Source organism: Cydia fagiglandana, chromosome 15 (assembly GCF_963556715.1).
Source record: "Cydia fagiglandana chromosome 15, ilCydFagi1.1, whole genome shotgun sequence".
Classification (NCBI taxonomy): domain Eukaryota; kingdom Metazoa; phylum Arthropoda; class Insecta; order Lepidoptera; family Tortricidae; genus Cydia; species Cydia fagiglandana.
In genome coordinates, this window is record NC_085946.1 from 12,094,136 (window position 1) to 12,108,843 (window position 14,708).

At 36.6% G+C, this 14,708-nt stretch overlaps 1 protein-coding gene across 8 annotated transcripts in view; it reads right to left on the reverse strand.

The window, feature by feature from the left end:
• LOC134671400 (protein sprint) overlaps nucleotides 1-14,708 on the reverse strand; it is a 282,803-nt gene that overhangs the window by 154,088 nt on the left and 114,007 nt on the right. For 2 of the 8 annotated variants that reach the window (XM_063529250.1, XM_063529242.1), the window contains exon 1: nucleotides 7,409-7,634. The exons of 2 other annotated variants lie outside the window; for them this stretch is intronic. The gene's annotated coding sequence lies outside the window, so the exon portion shown is untranslated. Of the gene's footprint in view, nucleotides 1-7,408; nucleotides 7,645-14,708 lie in introns of those variants that run through there. 4 more of the 8 variants (XM_063529248.1, XM_063529244.1, XM_063529243.1 and 1 more) reach the window with 3 other exon arrangements.

The window sequence follows — 14,708 nt, forward strand, 5'->3', positions numbered from 1 at the left end:
TTTATTTAGGAAACAAACAGTCGCATACAAACACACAGTCGCATTTTAGGAATCAAATAAGTTATGCGAGGACCTAGGACATATTTGAAGAAAAATACAAACTTGTTGAAACGACGGTACGTTAGGCAGTTAAACTCAAGGCGCCACCGGCGAGCTAATTAACATTAAAGAACACCATACATGGCTAATTGAATTCAGCAGACATTCTAAGAATTTAGGCACTATAAGCTCGGCAAGGCTATGAAGTGGTCCGCTACCCGCAATATAAGGAGCACAAAACAATGGGCCCCGTTGTTCCGGACCGTCCGCAAAATGAAACTTCTACAACCTCGTATCCCGCTCCATCTTTAATTGAAATAACAATCTTAATTAGACTAACATAGAGTTCACATCTCATAATAGCGCACGACAGATATGACTCAAAGAAGGTATAGTGGAATGCATTAGCAAAATGTTCCGCTACACACAAGGGTAATTAAAAAGCCATGATGCTAAGCCGGCGTGCTTACAGAACGGTAATTTGGAATGTTAGTTAATAATAGTAGCATTATGGTGTGAACTGTGAACCGAGAAGTTGATCCAGCAGACAATCGTATTGCGTATTCGAGAGGTCCGATTGAGAGTGGTTTCGTAAGCACGATCGGGCGCATTCCATGGCTCGGTGCAACGCCCCTGGAGGATAGACCTGCGCTATAGAATGATAACTATTGCTGTGAAGCGACGCTCGCTACCCACCTGATCACTTAAATCGTGAAGGAGTTCACGAGCTAAAAACGTACTTAGGACTACAACGAAATCATATGCTCAACAGCATCACGATTTACTGTAGGTATGGTTTTATATTTCTTGTTTTCCTAATATACATGTAGGTAACCTACCTAAATGCATTCCGAGAAAAATGAATTTAAAGTGCAAAATCAACAAGTATGTAATTGTAAACGGAGTAAAGAAGAGATTAATACATGTAATAAAATGGTACCTAATCGATAAAACATGCGAATTTAAATTAAATGAACAAATGAATGAGTGCGAATAATATTCAGCACAAGTTGCATTGAATAGCAATGCGAAAATGTTAGCAAAATCATTGCGTGCAAAGAACGTTTCAAAGTCAATGGAACATTATCTTACGATCAGTTAAACGCAAACATTTGTAGTGGCAGTATCAACAAGACGTTAATCTTTTTAGTTGCAGATATTCGCTGTATTTGCTCTGGTAATCTCGAGATAAAAACTTCAAGTTAACTTATATCTTTGGTGCTAGATAGTAGTAAGGATGAGTTAACTGCTACTGAACGTAGGTAGCTAAATGTGAAATAAAGGAACATCTACTCATACAGTTTAACCGTCAATTGCATTGAACTGAAACCATTGAAGGACAAACTCATTCGACTCCCAAAATAGTAAATTGATTCAGTTTATCCACATGCTGCTATTAATTAATGCCATAAATGACATATTTATTTAATCTACTTGTATATTAACATTATTAAAAAACTTGTTCACTAGATACAAGAGACATTATTTATTTTAACCTCCTAAGTCGCTGCGTACACTTTTTATACATATTCCAAAATCTATTGTGAACTTTTATTGTGTAATTAAGGGTTCCAATTTTAAAAACAAAATAACTGCTTCTAGGTCTCAGAAGGATAAGAAAGGCTTTTTATGTGGCTAAAGATTAAAATGCAATGCTATGTATTTGGGATCATAATTTAGCAGTCCAAAATAGTATTCCCCGCTTCTCAAAATATCGAAACCTCAAAACAGCGTCTCAAATTTCGTCATAAAATCGTACATTACGGCTTCCGAATGGGTTAATTGAAATCGGATACATATCTGACAGCAAGTAATAACCGATTGCCACACAACTAACACGTGCGAAAACGGGGCCGCTTGCGCAATGGTTATCGAAGATTGCTGCCCTCTGCTAACGGTATCGGCAGGTAGCGCATTGTTTTGGTCACTCTACGCTCTGATGGATTAGCACGAGCCACTATTGCAATTAGGCGGAAGGCTGCGGCTGCGCTGCGGCGTGTGGCCATTACGCTACGCGCGTCTTCAGAAGCGATATTCGAGCTAGTTTTGATTTTATACCGGGTGTGGCCTGTAACACGCCTGTAGCAAATAATTAAAACATAGATTGTACTCCTCAAACGGTGACACTTTTGTTCAACAACTTTTAAAAATTATGAAGTATACAGGGTGGAAAGGCACGACGATCCTTCCCGGAAGTATTAGGTCGTTTAAGTGATACTGAGCAGATTGGTAATGGTAAGAATCGTTAATTGATTAAAAAATAAAAATACCAAATTTTCTACTTTTTAACTCTGGTGATAACCCTATAGCATGTGTACATGACGGCTAGGTTAAGGATCTCCGTCGGGAAAGCTCGGGACTTTACGCTTTTTTCCGATCGTTGACAGAATCGCAATGATGTATGAATGACGCATAAATGACAAATAAATCAAATGAATGCATAAATATTACAAACAATTTTATTACTTTTTGCCAATATTTAACACTATCTTCTCTTCACATACGGTTTTCAAATGTACCTCCTGTCTTGTAATGTACGCCGCAGCCCGCACCCGAGCCCGCGCACATTGCCCATGCGATAAGTGTATGTTCTTCGTCATTTTTCCTCTGCAGATTGTCACAAGCAGCAATTAGCTTTTAATGTCTCATTTCGTCCGCAGTTTCACATTCCGTTTGGTACACCATATCTTTTACACAGCCCCACAAATTTAAATAACCACGAGCATCTAACAACGGCATTTTTATTTGAAGAATATGAAATAAAGTAAATATGAAGTGAGGTTCAATGACAATTTAATTTCAAACATCAGACGTCTTGTCTTTTTCCTACCACGCAAGAAGGTTTGTTAGTTAGGTATTTAAGAAGTATTTATTCTTGATTTATTCTTAGTATTTCATTTTTGCAAGTTCATTTGCTGCATCAAACACAACCTACTTGTAATTTTTAATTATTTTAGATAGTTTCCAATTATTCGAAAATAATTTTGTGAAACGTGTTAAGAAACTAAAACCTTTTCATCAGTCAAGGAAACCAGAGATATTTATAAGACGATTGCGTACTTTTGAGTGGTTGTCAATGTCATAATTTGAACTGTCGTTGTAAACAATGTTGTGGTTATTATTATTAATATTAAGGAATAACATAACTACTTCATTCAAGTATTGAACAAGTGGAACCACTAAGAAAGCGAAAATCCTGCTACGATTCTTACCGTGTTGTAAGCAGACCTAAGAATAGTTGGATCGCAAAAAATGACTACAATTTCCTGTCGTATATTGATTGTTTACAAGTAAGTTCATTGACCCTGTCACCTGTTAGGGTTAGAACAAAGTAGTTTTTTGCATGGATGTTTAAAAGGCCATAATTTAGAAACGGTTGCCCATATTAACATAGTTTCTATGGAGAAAATATAGAGCTTAGGTTAAACAATCCCCCTTTTGCGGAAAGGATCGTCGTGCCTTTCCACCCTGTATATACTCCTTATTTTTCATACAAAATAAATATTATCTTCAATGGACGCCATCGGGACGCCATATCATTGTGATTGACGTTGCTCGTCACGCTTTAAACATAACAAAATGCGCAATACATTGAGTCTTAGAATAAACTTTAAAATGTATTAAAAATCAAACCACAAGTTATTTTTAAAAGTTGCTGAACAAATGTTGGTCAGTATGAGGAGTACAGTCTACAGTTTAATTTTTAGGGTTCCGTACCCAAAGGGTAAAACGGGACCCTATTACTAAGACTTCGCTGTCCGTCCGTCCGTCCGTCCGTCCGTCCGTCCGTCCGTCCGTCCATCTGTCCGTCCATCTGTCCGTCCGTCCGTCCGTCCGTCCGCTAGACAGTTGAAATTTTCACAGATGATGTATTTCTGTTGCCGCTATAACAACAAATACTAAAAACAGAATAAAATAAAGATTTAAATGGGGCTCCCATACAACAAACGTGATTTTTGACCAAAGTTAAGCAACGTCGGGAGTGGTCAGTACTTGGATGGGTGACCGTTTTTTTTTTTGCTTTTTTTTGTTTTTTTTTGCATTATGGTACGGAACCCTTCGTGTGCGAGTCCGACTCGCACTTGCCCTTTTTTTTGCTCGTATTACACTCCACACCCGGTATTGGTTTGCCATTACTCGGAGTGCACCTCGTGCAAATAACTTCAGTTCAGTACCAATGATAGGACCTTAAAAGCTGCAGTTTTTTCTCTAAAACTGTTTAATTTTCGCTGATTCCAATGAAGGGCAATGATAGCATCGGCCTTCGTTAGATTCGTATTGAATAATTGAACGCTACATCTTGTTTAAAAGCGAATAAGATCACGATTAGAAAAAAAATAAGCATACGTGGACTCAAGACGCTATAAGGGCTATAACTCAACTCAAATTAGTATAGTATTAACTATCGCGGAATTGCTTATAAATTGCAATCTATACGGTTGTCCAGAATGCTGAGCGTTAGTTGTCGACTGATTTATGGTCGCCGGGCCTGCGCGGGAGCAGGGCGCGACAAACGCATTCGAAACGGTTCGACACAGTTTGTCGTCATTATTGTCGGCTGCTTGCACATTCAGAGTAAGTACCTACGTGTGGTACATTGTATATTGTGAAATCTACCTCTGTACCTGTACACTGAGAGAAAAGTACAACAAAAATACACTTAGAATTACAAAAATAAACTTAATCCGGGGACAAGGAGAGTTAACTAATAGGAACAAAATGATTTTTGCAATTTCTATTAGTTCTTGCAATTTCTATTATCTGTTTGTTGAAATTATATTTGGGATTACTGAGCTGTTTGTAGAAATAAATAAACTTTACAGAAATAGTGAAACGTCCATAATTATTACTAAAACTTCATTTTTTCCCCCAGTACAGAACTGTTTTTTAATTCCTGGTGATGATTTTTCTCTCAGTGTACGTAAATGGAGTTGAATAAATGACCCAAACGTCTGTATTTACAAGTATTTACGTTCTAATATAACCACCCCCAAATAACAAACCCAAAAAACCCCAAAAAGGTGGAAAAATATATTGATATTATACGCTTATTTAAACGTATAAAAATATACTAGGCACTTAACTTTTCTCTTGCCATGATAACCGGTTTTTTCTATCAGCTAAAAGAAATAGAGGCATATAATCGCGCGGTGATGCCCACTACTCCCACTATTGCCCACGCTCAGATGCCAACCTATTATTATAAGATAAATATAATCTTTCTCTTCACTTATTTAATTACGTACGTAGGTAGTACTACGATACTATTTGCTGGCTGTCCAAGCAGCTTACTTCGACACCAACGTAGCATGATATAAAAAAAGAGAAAAGAGCAAGAGTCTGTTAATTCGTCACGGTCATTGTTTTTGAATGGTTGATACTACTTCTCGCTCTTTCCCTCTAATGTTCCATCTCATCAATGCAGCTGAGCTTCAATTGTTTCAAAGATACGTCCCAATCCTCGTGTCCGAGGGATTACAGACGCCATTCAATCCAATGAGAGTAATAATCGAAAACGCGATTAGAAATGATATATTGTTAATCCGACGTACGATGAAAAATATCGGTGCAAAACCAAATGACAAAAGGGGCCAATGTCAACGACCCTCGCACCCTATGGTAACAAAAAGATCGGATAAAAAGGGGTCCATTGCCATTATGGGGCCAAATTGACGCTTGAATGGTCAAATGAGTTGCTGATAAGTATTTTTTGGTTTACATCTGGCACGCGCATAAAATGATACCAGCAGAAACGGTTTGTATATTACGACACTTTTTTACGCTTAGTTGGTTCCGTCCCTGTTATCCGCTGTTGAAGGTTTTTAGTACGCAGCCTACTATCAGATTCAGGATGTACTTATTTAAAAAATTCAAGTTTTGAAACATGAGCGTGAATGAAACGTGATGTATGCTGCAAGTATTTATTGAAAGCCGATTAAGCAAAGGATTCTGAGTTTAAACTATGTGTCTTAAATTGAAATCGACGAAAGCCGACACTTCCAATCACTAATTACAGGATATTAATAAAATAATATAAAATATTAACTAAATATCCAGTCACTAATTAAATCAGTTATCACAAGCTCCTATTGAACAAGAACCCTGACGTTGTCAATGTTGTCATTGTCATGCTTATGTCGTGCCAATCATAGACAACTCCAAGCATTTTTTTTACGTCGTTAGCACGCGCGATAAACAAACCAGAAGTATCATACGAAACCAGTTTGTATCGGAAACGATGTGGTTCAACGGTTAGATAATCGTTGAATAATCATCGTATAATATACCCAACTTCTTTTCTCTCAACAACATTAACATGTTTAATATAAAATGAACGTATTGAATTAACGCCCAAAACGCAGTCTTGCCAAAAGCCTCTAGTCAATATTTAGGTAAACCATAGAGATTGAGGATTAATATCATTCATCAATTTCGTCATTGATTAAGGATTATCCAGGTTTATGTAATTCATCCGGGGAAATAAGTTTAATCAACAAAATAAAACCTGAAGTAATCACTGAACTATGTCAAAGTGACGTTGCAGAATGGATTGTAAGGAAATTCTGCTTGGCAGTGTGATATTCGCGCGGTTCCATGGATAGTGGGGACCTAGGAGGGACCAACCTTTTGCTTTGTTAGACAAGAGATACCAACAGCAGATTAAAAAATCCGGTAGTTGCACCCTAGAGAATGGGCATGATTCATACAGATTCGATTTGCCTTACCAGAACCATATCATCAAATTCGTTAAGTTAACGCTTAGATGATTTAATAATCTCTGTATCTACAATCTACATGCCAAAGGGAGGTATCAAGACTTAATATAAAGCTCGTAGCGAAGACTTGCACGAGAGTAAATCAAATTTGTATCGCGCTCGGGGTACGGTTAACCAGAGACTGGGGACTACCCGATCAATTTCAAGGGCCCCCTTATTCAAATCCCTTTTGTCTTGTTCCATACACACAACAATACTTTCAAACGGTCTTACGATCAATGACGCTTAGCTGTCATTACCAGCAGAAAAAAAAACATTAAAGTTGTATTTTGTTTATGATTTCGACACCGTTACATTTGAATTTGATGATTAAGCAGACAACGGGTACTTATGATGATTGTGGGATTTTTAGCAAAATAAGGTCATTGAACTTTAATGTCCGACGTTCTAGGCCATCTTCAAAAGGTAATATGCATTTATCGGTAGGTAAGTAATGTATTAACACGATAACTTATCTGTATTGATAAAACAACTCTGTTGACGGCATATATTGAGAAATAGACATGTTATTAAAAACGCATTCACTACAAAAAAATATGTTATTAAACTAGGTACTTAAAAAATATTATAAATACGAGGAAAGAAATACATACATTCTACCAAAACATAACGTCGAAACTAAAAACACTCAAACAAAAACACAACAGCGGTAAATAAATATTACAAGCACAGAAGTAAAGCGAGCTTTACCGTAAACGCACGAACTTTTCAAACACTTGGAAACACAAGATAGACTACGATATCAAATTTTCGCGTGAAATTCAATATGTGTACTATGTTTCGAACGTACGGGCCGGAGCTAACGCGCAGCGCGGCGACCGGGCACCAACTGACGGCTGAGCCAAAGCCAACGGCCGACTATCTCTGTCCTGCTCCAATACGCATGCCCGGAACTATTTTCCTTTACATTTTCCACATTCACGGCAATATTCATTTCCATACACCAATTTCCCGGCACCATCATTAAAAGGAACATTATTTTCAGTTGCCATAAATGGAAAGTTGTGGATCTTCTGTCAGTGCGGGCAGGTTGAAAAGAGACAGACGGTACAAGGTCGATCGTGATTGTATATTGCAACATCGCCCATAGCAAAGGCGGCATTCAGGTTTTACACCTGGTTTTAGAGATAAGAAGGTAGAATTACGAAGCTGGAAGATGCACAATTATGTAAATCGAATTCGATTCATTAAGAATGTGAAACTTTCTGTACTCATATACTTAGTGAAGAGCATTACGATATAATTGATACAGACCAATAATTTAATTCTTAAATTTTCTATATTCAGCTGACGTTTTTGAACAACCTAAGTTTATAACACTCTAGTTTTTTATTCTAAATAAATACATCTTCTATCTTTTCAAATAAAAGCCATATAAGAGTATTAACTAATGGTATGAAAAACCTAAATCATATCAAGAAAATACAAACAACGGATGGAAAATTGCATTTATATTCCTTATTAATAAACATGAAGAAAGATATACTGAAGCTAATGTGTGAATAAATGAAACAGCAAATTCTTGAAGCAATATGTTTGGGAAATTTAAACAAAACAGTACAGATCTATTTAATTCAAAAGTAATTCCTCGACCAGGGCATTCTTCGCCATAAATGGCTTGCACAAAGAGACATCGGTACATTCAACTTTTAAGAAATTTAATAATGTCGGTCTTTTTCTTTAGCCCATGCTTTATTTGGTGCATACCAACGACTTACAATTGTGTCGCTTAACTTCAAACTCGGGAAAATCCATTCGAAACTCTCAGCAAATATCTACCCTATTACCTTTTCTTAAAACCAAAATCGCATAATCTGACAGATGGATTTACCCGAGTTAGAAGTTAAGGGACTCGTAACTAGACTCAACCAAGCTTAGCAATGTAAACAACGCATTTCTATTTCATAACCCAAGACCAATTTGTATTCCGAAAGTATGACCACGTATGACATCCGGACTATATCCGAAGTGAACACTTTCACTATTGTCACGCATATGGGGCGATGAAAGTGACACCGTGTACCAAGATATTGCTAATAACAAAGAACAATGGAGATTATAGTGCTGAGAACGGCCTTTGGCACTTTCGAGTGTCCAATCTTATAGGCGATTGTTTTTGATAAGCGACAGTTTTAATTAAGAACCTATCAAGGTTTCCTAAAAGTATGGAGATTATAATTACTCGTAGCGTAGGTCACATATTAAATTTATTTATTGAAAACGACGCTCTCGTTTTCGCTTATATAGTATGTATTTTAAATTTTTATGCAGCCAGTAGGTAGGCCAAACACATGACTGGCGCGACAGTATCTCGCCGCGAGATAGACTCCCGTCTTTTTCTAACTGTATTAATTAAAGAGGGACGGGTAGTCTAGCGAGATACTGTCGCACCAATCATGTGCTAGCCCGGCTGTTTTGCTACTATCAATGACACTGACATGAATAATATTAGCATTCATGGTGGAATCCCGCCTTAACACAAATAATATTTACTTTTCCTTTTCCAATGGCTAGATCATAATACTCATGGGTGCGTACCTATAAGTATTGTTTACATTGTTACACAATTGTTTACAATATTACAAGTAACCGCAACGTGATTGTTCTAAGTTCTAACAATACCATTTATACTAGCACTACCACTACCAGACGTGTAACGAAACGCTTTCTTGAGCAGTCGTTCAATTCTATATTAATGAATTGCAATTTTTCATACAATCAACAATAAAACGTAGAAAGACAGGTTTTTAGAAAAAGTGCGACTGTGTTCAATTTAATGTTGTAGAACTTGAATTTTGGTTTATGATTGTCGGGTATTTTCAAAATTTTTCATAAATTAATAATTCGGAACCCGCTAGCTCCAAGGCTTTTCATGTTGAAGGAAAACCCTAAAAGGACAAATTCGTAGATAATACATACATACAAAATCAACAATATTGAATGAGCAATTTTGTGTTAGCTTATTCTGCCATAGACCCTATCCTTGTTATGTCGTCAATTGTATAAAAACCGTTTACTAAATTACTAAGAGGTAGCCCACAAATAATCGAAACGAAACTTCACGAACTTCAAGATAAAACAGACTAAGCTATTTAAAAAGATATAATTAGCCAGAACACGTTAGAAACCGTTTAACGGTCATCACTCAAAGCAGTAAGAAAAATACAGTTAAGAGACCTAAAGGTCATTACTACCCCTACTTCATTACCCCTATTATTACGCCTGGTCTAGACAACGACCGCCGAAGGCCCATCAAACAGTTTATAATCCAGTCTCCCGCTTTTTGCTATGACTTTATATTGAACAATTGAATAAATTTTAGCCGCGATACAGTGACTTAGTCTGCCTAGAATCTCCATAGTGTTAATTCAGCTTATACCTATATTTTACCTACATATGCCTTCATGTGTTTGTTTGTGTGTTAATTTCTCAAATTGATACGTTCCGGCCTTTAATCTACAAAGCATAGAATTTTGACATTCATTCAGGATATAATGGAGTCATGGACAGGAAAAGTGTCTTTTCACCACACCAGCTCGGAAAGGCTTACTTTGCACTTCAAACACGGATAGCAAAGTTGCATTTTATTCACATGTGAGGCAAAGTAATCAAATGCAAATTTTGAGTTGTTTTCTTATGTTTGCTGGTAGAATTGACTTTTAAATGATGATTTTGGATAATAAATATTTAATTACATTCATTTGGATTTGATTTGGTTTGAATTTGTTTGATATTTTACATTTAATATTTGCTTCTGGTTGGTGTGGTGAAAAATTTTGTGTTTCACTCGGGGGCAAATTTTGTTTAACCCTCGTGCTTTGATACCCTCGCAACGCTCAAGATTCCATTTTTCGAACCACTCGCTGCGCTCGTGGCTCAATTTTGGAATCTTTCGCTTGCTCGGGTATCAATATTAGCACGAGCGGTTAAACAACAACTTTGCCCCCTTGTAAAACAAAAAACTATTTCCGGGTCCTAGGTGGGTAATGAACTAATGATTCTTTCTCGGAAAAATTGTTTGAAGTTAATTTTCGCCATAATATTGTTAGTCAAGAATAACGAAGTAACTAACGTAATAGGTATATTTTCTTATAGCTATTAGGCTAGGCTGATTTGTTACTGTTCCTGCTTCGAACTTAGTAGTAGTAGCTAGTTAGCTACAACAATTGTAGAGCCATGTAGATGTAGAACCAACAGAACTAGATAGAGAATCCAGACCACAGCCCTTAAGTGAGAACAGACTCTTAAATCTCGCAATTACGATAAGGTGCTCATTAGGCACTTTCAAATAAAGATTGTAAACCTACCGTTACTGTGTAAGTTACTGTAATTTAATTAAAATTACAGGTTGCAGTTGCAATATACCTACCGTAAAATCCAGCCTTATGGATGAACGTAGCTAAAGTGGCGTCAATGTTGGATCCCCAGGGAGTGGACATTGTCGTCATTTTATTACTCCGCCGGCCTTCAAGCCCCGGGCATTACATAGACTGCTCCAATTAAATGCTGGCGGTTTTAACCTCTCTATATTTTGGTCAATGACGGTTTATAGCTACATGACGTAATATGGGCAGAGAAGGGTAGATTATCATACAAATACGTGTGAGGTAAACTGGCGATTACCGCAAAATGCATTAGGTACGTTTCGCCATAAAACTGACGAACGTGATTTAAATTTAAGTTAGGCTACATGTGTCAATTGGATTTATAAAAAATATAACTGACGTAATAACTTGGTTTATTTATAAGCAACTTTTCAGCAAGTTGATAATGTAATGGAGGATGAAAAAGAAAAGGAATTTTGATGGCTTACAGTAAGCAGGAGAACTTAACACTTCTCATATGAGTGATATGAGTGAAGCAATTAAAGCAGTTTTATTGTAAACTTGTACAAATCTTTGTTAATAAAGATAAAATTGCTATTGCTTCACAAGATAAACTTATTGCTTCGCTTGCTCAACGGCAAACAACTCTTCGCAAATATATCAAATCGCTTGAGCCCCGGGGCGTAATAGTTCTACTTAAACAATCTGATGTCAAGGTACTGTGTGGTGTTTGCAAGATTTCAGCTTAATAGGATACAAGTAAATCTTAAAACCGACACATAGTAATAAAATACATAAGTACTACATATATTATTGATTTGTAATAATCATTCATCAAATATATGTTACGACTTCAGTCGTCAACTATCATTATGCACATCGTCCGACAAGGAAAAAATACAAGAGCGATCGATATACATATAACCCAATACTTATATTTATAATTGTATCTTAGTTTACTTTTGAACTTGTGACAGTTCGTTTTTATCTTTCATCGTAATAATATTCCGTACCTATTTTATATGTCTCACTACATCAAAAAGTCTCATCATGAATAATAGAAAAGTTACCCCATTCGTGTGAGTCGTCCGTCCTGGAAATTTCAGTAACAACTAGCGGCACAACACCAAATTACTTTCGTAAACCACTAAAACTCTCGCTCGGTGCCAATTACCCGAATGCTCGTTTTATTTTAGTTCAGAATTTGTATATGGACTGTCTATTGTTCACGACTTGACTCCGGAAAAAAAATATTCAAAGCCCACAGTGTGAACTGCTGGGCAAAGGCCAAAAAGACGGGGGATCTTTTTCCACTTGTCTCTGCATAGTGCTATATCTGGAAAAAAATGGTCAAGGAATACTGTCTTCTTGTATGAGTAATTACGGTCATAGTATTCGATGTCTGCTCTACTTCCTATCTTATCACAAAGACAATATGTGATCTTTAGTGGTTTTCATATTGATTGTCACTGTGACAAGGTGGGATGTGGCACAGAAATATAATTCCTTGACCTGCTAGTGCTACCAATGTACGTGATGGTACCTTACCTACTTGGAATCCTATCCTCTTCCTATCCACTTTGCAACTTGCTGCAAAGATGCAGTTACTGGAAAATGATTACATTTTAAATCTAAATATAAGAAATTAGCATTAATTTCACATAGCTTCAATAGGGCATTTAATTATTATTATTTTTGACGACTGGAAGTGGGACTCAAGATTAAGTAACGTATCTGTATTTCCATCTCTTTTATTTTCAGCCCAATTACATCTGAGTAGAACGGTTGAATACAATGGAAATGTCAGACACATAATATGTTATTATGTCATATATAAACAGTATTATTACACGTCGCTGTTAATATCAATTCGATCGAAACCCCCCTTATCAGCAAGTCAAATCAGCTTATCTCATATTTCAAGGTAAGCCTTACAAGGTACCGGAACACGGTGCAGCTTTCAACTCCGGGTTTAATGATATTAATTTTAACTTTAAATATTGATCCAAGATTCACACCATAGGTACACTTTAGATGTCTAGATAGCTATTGAAATGTATATTTTTTGTTTAAATACATAGTTTTATCCCTTAATCAATGAAATAATCATAACAATTTGTAACAGCCAACAAAAAATACGCCAAAATCTTTGATATTTGAGCGTTTCTTTTATTTTTTGCCATTTTATATATTGTGATCTTTTTTGCCACTTTTGTGTTATTTCTAGTCAGGATCGCAAGCCCTTTTCATCCTTATAGGAGAAAAAAAGTGTCCTAAAATTTCCATACATTTTACAAACTTTCCTTTTTGTTACCGCTATACAAAGTGTATGGGGAAATGGTAACACAATAGGAAAAAACTCTGGGACATTTTCAGGACAAGGTCACAATTAATAAAAATGGCAATAAATAAAAGAAACGCTCATTTGATAAATATGTGACCAGATATGGACCCTCACTGCCCCATCAACTATGAAAAACTTATACGATTATATCACAGCAAATAAACATAAAGGTCTCTTCACACAGAACAAGCTCTCATGTTTGCATTGGCTCGGCAAACAGCGAGTAAAGAGCGGAAGCGTTATTACAGCTCACCACCCACACCACGACGCCAAACAATATCGTTAAACACATGTAAACTTACCTTTACATCTCGTACACTACTGGCTAGCTTACACATTTGCCCCCGGTGAACAGTATGGATGCCGCATTGGATTGTAAATAACGAAATGTGTCGAGAAATGTAATAAATTCAAAGTCATTGAGGTTTATGAATACATACTTGGAGCGTAAACTGAACTTTTAGCAAAGCTTAACAGTCCTAATAGGAAGTTATGCGAACCGGAAATGAAATGTACGCTGAAATCGATGAAATTTTGGCAGACGGATGTTATATTACAAAAGTTTTATTATATTTTGAGATATGAGACATTAATTGGAATGCCACACGAGATAACGGTCTTGAAGTATGTATTTGGTATACTATGCTGTATTAGCCTGGACACCTAGGTAGACTTGAATATTGATATTAAGATACCTAGTAAGATTCGTCATAAATGTCATATTTTTTAAACAATACTCATCCCTTACTATGTGGTTATAATGCTAGCAATAAGAAAAATACAGCATTAATCTCTCTGCCTAATGCTTCAAGCAACTCTTACCAAACGTTATTAGACCCTTTTTAGGGTTCCGTACTCAAAGGGTAAAAACGGGACCCTATTACTAAGACTTCGCTGTCCATCTGTCTATCCGTCCGTCTGTCTGTCTGTCCATACATCAGTCTGTCTGTCTTTCACCAGGCTGTATCTCATGAACCATGATAGTTGCCGCTATAACAACAAATACTAAATACAGAATATAATTAAATTAAATATTTAAGCGGAGCTCACATACAATAAACGTGATTTTTTTTGCCGTCTTTTGCGTAAATGGTACGGAACCCTTCGTGCGCGAGTGCGATTAGCACTTGGCCGGTTTTTTTCCCAGTTCCAGTTCGTTGGCATAGGCCTCATTATTTTTACTGCACAGCATTAGCGGAAGAATTTTTCGTCGGCGACTGAGCC